The sequence below is a fragment of the Bacillus rossius genome, chromosome 5 (genome assembly GCF_032445375.1).
Source record: "Bacillus rossius redtenbacheri isolate Brsri chromosome 5, Brsri_v3, whole genome shotgun sequence".
Taxonomy (NCBI): Eukaryota; Metazoa; Arthropoda; class Insecta; order Phasmatodea; family Bacillidae; genus Bacillus; species Bacillus rossius.
Genome location: NC_086333.1, coordinates 53973229 through 53979910, shown reverse-complemented (window position 1 = coordinate 53979910; position 6682 = coordinate 53973229).

Sequence of the window (6682 nt, the reverse complement as noted above, 5' to 3'; positions counted from 1 at the left end):
TTATAAATTATTTATATTTTATTTTTATGAAACCATTATCACAACAATATCTAATATCGTGCACTGGTTTATATGACTTACTTGATTTTGCCTAAAATTAATTAGAACTTTATACGAAATCACATCCTCTTTAAGTGGAGCTGATGAAACTAAATTTTCAGAAAGACGCATTTTGTGCACGCTGTAGCAAAATGTTTACTCTGTTCACATAACTGACATCATGCGTAGTACTTTACTTTGCGTAATAATTCTGTTACATAAGTTTATAACTAAAAACAAGATGCCTGTTATGGTTCACTACAATAATGAATGTGTTTCAGTTTTCAGAATTTATGTAGGTAGGCCTGTATAAGCTGTTTTTTTTAATATATATCAATGAAACATTTTCCACCCTTTCATAATGTGAGGATGCCAACAAAATACGTTAATGCTCAGACTATCTCTTATAAAAATAGACAATAATGTAAAGCTTAAAAACATGTTTTATCTTTTTTTCAGAGTTATGCATCTATGAATAAAAAAGAAGATTTCTAATTCTGGCTGTGTGTGTATTGTCAGCTAGAAGATGATGTTCACGGAGTAACAAGTTAAAAACTCCACTTACCTTAATATATGTTTGTTTAAAGAAGTGTTTTTCCTCGAAAGATGTAATTTATAATCTCACATTTAACCAAAGTTAATTTTACAGAATTTTTTCTTTTACCCCAATATGTAAACATAATACAAGATTTTTTTTAAGCATACAAATTGATAATTAATTTTAATATGTACTGTTCTTCATAATCATTTAAAAAAAATGTTCTTTGGATACTAATATTTCATTCTGTAAATACTATGAGAAAATAAATCTTTAACATGATTTGCTCGAGTTTGTGTTTCTACATAGCGTTAGTTGCAACTGCAGGTGAAATAGAAGAAAACCAACATATGAAGTACTATCGAATCAGAAAAATTGAACTGGCACATGTGTTTGGTGTTACATCTACTCCACCAACAGTATCGTCATTTACAATACCGTGTAACGATAAAAACCAGGTGTTATATAGAATGCATCTCACATGACGTCAGTACTTTGGGTACATATGCAGGACATAAGAATAGATATAAACTTAAACAAAATTACTTACTGATACGCTTCTGTCTATCGCTAGAGTTTTGGTCGTGTACAAGGAAATGTACTACGATTACCGGTGACCGTGTGAACAAAATACATAACAAATCACTATGCATAAATAGTTACTTGTATTTCTGATATGTCAGCACACATTACAGGGAGCCAGTGTATCTTTTTGAGCAAGGCCAGGACACTTTCTTGTGATAACGGAAGCATATTATGACATCACCTATGTTCATTGACGTTTCTTCTTTATATATATGTATATGCACACTCGCTTTCGTTCATTGGGGGCTGCGCCCCCAGACACCCAAATGAGTTCTATATCTAAGTTTTAACAGATGGAGTTATGAGAAAACTTAATTATAACACATATGAACAGCTGAGTGGAAAAAGGATAACATTCCACAAAATGGCGAAATGAACCTGAGATAGCCATTTTGTAGTATTTATTGTACTTTATCCATTTCGTGTAAGAAGGATAATATTGCACTGGTAGGCCATTGTTGAAAATGATGCTGAATATTTCATTGAGATGAAGAAGGATAAAATTCCAGGAATGGTATCCTTCTTCCACCCAATATAAATGTTATCTTTCTTCCACCCAATATTGTGCTGGAAATTGGAATATACATCTATGCAACTTCAGTGCATGTTTAATTATAAAATGGTAAAATATGGCACTCTGCTTTCAAAATACAGGTTGTGTTTTATTGTGTACATAATACAATGTTACAATACGAAAGGTTTTTACAATTTGTAAAAAAATGATTGCACTGCTTTATGCTATTTGCACTGCTGGTGTATATATGTCATCCATGAATTTTATGACCTCTATGGCTGTAACTACATCGGTTATTCTATTGTTTTGTGTGTTGTGTACATGTAGGTATGTTGTTCTTTTTAGAGGTTAGGTTAGTGTTGTGAACTTTATTGCCAGCTTTGATACAGTTAGTAAGATAATACACTAATATTTTGTGAATACTGTGCGAAATGTCAGATTCAGAGGAAGAATGTCTCGAGCCTAATAGAAAATGAGGTAAGGTAAACAAAGAAATGCATTCAAAAGAAAAACAGAAAATACCAAGAATAAAGGGTGAAGAGTTTGAAACGAGTGAATGTTTGTTAGTGGAGGCTAAAATGACAGGCCCAGACTGTGGTTTGTGTAAGCAATGTATGGTTGGCTTCAGTGTTGAAGAAAAAAGCAACATAATAGCGACTGTTTATAGCGGAGGTCCCAAAAATGAACAAGACACGTAGGTACCTTTTAGGATTGATGGAGAGATACGATGTTGGTAGACATCGTCCATTGTCAGAAAACTCCAAACAAAACACATCATCCTTTAAGTACTTTGCAATGAAAGGAACCACACGGGTTGACGTTGGTCGTAAGGCCTACCTAAGTTTGCATGCCATCTCAAATAAGGTCGTCCAACGTCCAAACAAGCTTTTCGAGAGAAATCAGCTACCTACTGTGTACAAATTCGAAACCTTTGTGTTCTGTGCAGAAATACCTTTTCTTAGAGTTTTGCATGTGTGCTGTTTAATATACCATGCTGTTTCATATTATGTTCTGTTTAATATTATTATTACTTTTTGGCTAAAGTGCAATACCTTTTTGCATGTAATAAAGAAGTGTGCATGTTTGTTTTAAAAGTATTACTTTTCAGCCATAGTGTTTACAAAATATCAATGTATATCGTTCCGTGCAATGCTATTTTGCCTTAAGTAGTTTCCAGGTGCATTTTCTTTGTAAATAGTGTTCGTTTCTCTTTATTATGTGTGCCAGTGTTTCGTTAAGTGTAATACATTATAATAAAATATTAATTTACCTTGAAGAAAGTTTTTCTTCATGCATCACAGCTGTCAAAATATTATATATGACTATTAATTTCCTCAAATGTGTGCAAATATAAATTTATTATGTTTAGTGCATTAATATCTTGTCTTTAATGCATTATTTCTTATGCATTTGGGTTACAAACATTATTTCTTATTACTTTTTTGACTTACACTTACAGTTGCTCAATAGTGAAGTTTTTGATCCAAACTGTAGTTTTCGTACCAAACAGTTTTTCCTATTTTTCTCAAAACATGTATATATGGAATATTAACCTTTTCCCACTCAGCTGTTCATATGTATATTTAATCAATAGGCTTGCTTGGCCTGAAGACTTGAAGGGTCATTTTTTTTAGCCTTGTGCGTAAAGACTTATTCACCTTCCTCAACAAATTATACCTAATCATCAAGCTTGTATTGTTTCGAACATAACTTTAAACTTCATGGAAGGATAAACATTTATGTCGAACATATAGTGAGATGAAAATTGTTGAACATTATAATTTGCTAAATATCAACCATTTTATTTTTTCATAAAGTTGTGGTATAAATAACTATAAAATGAATCCACACACCATTAGTGTCGCTTGAATTATACATTATTGTTTTGATAAAAGCTACCATTAATACCTCAATGGAAAAAATTTCAGATTTTGTTAATTGCTAGTTTGAAACTTAATCTGTAAAATAAAATCAGATTTCATTTTTTAAGAGATTTGCAACACCCAAAAAAATATCCAGTTTTGCAATACTTTTTGTTATATGTCTTTTTATTAAAACACTCGTACCTTGGACTGTACAGTAGATGTGCCTGTGTTGTACGCACCCCACTGGCACCCCCTGCTGTTAGCCCGCGCAGAATTGCCCCCCCCCCCCCCCCCGTCTAATTATGCAGCAGTAAGCTGCTGTCTGACCTTGAAGATTAATCACACAAAATAAACACTTGTCAAGGTTCAAGGGACAGAGTGAGCATTAGTAAAAAGAAGTAAGGTGAAATGAAGTTTTTGGAATAAAATTCAATTTTATTTTATGAATTAAATTTGCTCTTAGGGTATTTTTTAATATAAAAGCATTAATGCGTAAACAAATTTCGGTCAAACCTCAGGATTCTCGTCAACGGAAACGAAACAAATACACGAAAGCTGCGAACGAGATATGAAGTAAAATAATAAAATAAAGTAATATTGACAATGAGCTGAGTTTAATCGAAATAGAATAATACCTATTTAATTTTACGTGAAACAATACAGTTTAATATTTGATGTAATACATTTCTATCTTATTTCCTTGAGTTTTGTCGCAGTATAATTTGAAAAACTCTGTTAATTTAGACTTCCCTGATTTGAACTGTATTTAATTTATTTTTATTTTTTATTTTTTATTTTGAAATTTGAGTATTGCACTGTGTTGCTTGAAACTTAGAGCTGAGAGCGTATTTCCCCATACAGATTTAACAAACTTTCAGTTGGTTTTACTTTGTTGTTTATTGTAATTATGTATGTTGAGTTTTATCTTTAATAAATGCAATTTAATAATGGTTTTGAAGCTGGCTATCATTGTGTAATCGCTTATAGTGCAAGAGGTAGCAGGTTCGAATACCGGCCAGATTTAGTTTTCTTGTGGACATATGTTTAAGTTTATAAGTAAGCCCCTCCCATAAGCAATGCAGCTTATAAACCCTAGTAATGCAGCTAGATAACATAAACGTCAGCAGAAACAACTTGATTTAACTTCTGCTAACAACATGGTTATAAATGGTAGTTTTCATCGCGGTAAATTTTCTTTTTGTTTCCTGGATTCTAACATACGATTAACGAATTTCCATTTTTTTTCTTTCATTATTTTCTATATATTGTTTGTGACACTACTTTCCTATTTGTACTAGAAAAACAAATTCTGAGACTTTGAAAATAGTTTGAAGTATTTTAACTTAAATAAAAATCTAAATGTATTTAGCAAACCTGTGCGTATTGAATCTTGAGGCCAAAAACTTTGCTGATACCTGTAACGAAATTCGCTAGTCAGGTGGGTATCGGACCCCATAAATATCTTTCATCCCCTATCTTTATCCAGTTTTTTCCTTGAATTTTTGGCCAGCTTTTCTAACACTGATTTAGCTATGCCAATGCTTACAGTGGGTGCATTTATTAGTCTTCAACCATCAAATCTGTGTCATAAATATCTAATTGTCCGATCCAATCGAAAAAGATCACATCGTTACAGTATTTTGAAAACGAGTCGAAACAATTTATATAATTTATGTACTACCATCTGTGATTGTAGCTGTTATTCTGTTTACGATGTCACCTCAATATCGGTTTGGTTGTAGGTACATATTCGAAATATCTTTCTAGTTGAGAATTACAAACAAGCATTTAATGGTCGCTTTTTACTAGCTTTTAAGCAATACATGTAAGTTAGTAATTTAAATTTTTTTTTTCACTCAATCATAGCGTGAATAAAATTATTAGTAATATAAAATAATGTATATAGAAGTATAAAAATACTATAGCATCAAGTTCGTGCTGTGAATACTTTCTTATTGTCAAGCCATATTACCAAGTGATTTTTTTAACGCGCCTCCAAAAAACTTCAACACACACATTTTCACAAACTAATATTTTTTTTCCTCAAAAGTAACACGTATTAGACGGCCTTAAATTGTATAATAATATTTCAAACACATTTTCAAAGTCATTATTTCACATTTGTCTAGCTTATTCAGTGTGGCATAATGTCATTAATATTGCCCGCCTTCCATTATTTGTTTATCCTGTAGTTCGTTGACCTGATTTCATGTACCTGTGCTGTTAACTTTAAAGTATATGTATGGAAACACTCATATGTCTCACATAGAACATTTAATATAAAAAACTATTATTTTTTTCGCTGAAAAAATTTGGAGTAAATACAAATCATGTCTGGAGTTGAACGGCTATCAAACAATGGCAATACATCTTCTTCGGAAAGTGAATCTCGTGCGTCGTTTTACGACAAAAAGGAAGACAACGATACATTAACCATATATGATGAGGAAAGTCTTCCAGATCTATTAGTTGAAAACGTTCCTTCGTGTTACCCTACATTAGCAAGAAACAGAATCGTAGACATCGAACATTTTATGAAAGAAATGAGATTAGTGTACGAGCACCCAAACATTTGCACACTAATACGTTTTGAGCAGGTAGTAAACATTTAAATTAACTAATTTTGTTTGCTGAATTTGCAAGAAAACGTTTTTGTAAGTGTTGGAATGTTAGTTGTTTAGGCACCTATCAATAAACTGTCTTAAAATTACTTGCGAAATGTGTAAGGAATCTTTACGGTTTGCTTACAATGACAAACAATTTAAGCTGGAAAGTATTCCAAAGTGTATAAATTTTAATGCATGTACACTGAAAAAATATTGTGTGATTTTCAAATTCGTGTTTGGAATCTAGTTCCTGAGGATTTTTTTGTAATAGTAAAAGCTAAACATTTTAAATTTGAACACACTTAAATAGAATGCATATAATTCATGTTGCAATGATTTAAAATAAATGTGATGCTAGAAAAGAACTGTTACGCGGTTTCGCGGGGTGGAAATCTCAAAAATAAGTTTGTAGTGAACAAAAGTATGCTTTTCTAGAAAAAAAAAATATTTTGGCATCTAGTTCCCAATAAATATATAATTTACTGCGTACCCATTACTTTTGAGTTTGTGTCTTCTCACAAATTGAAAAATCTTG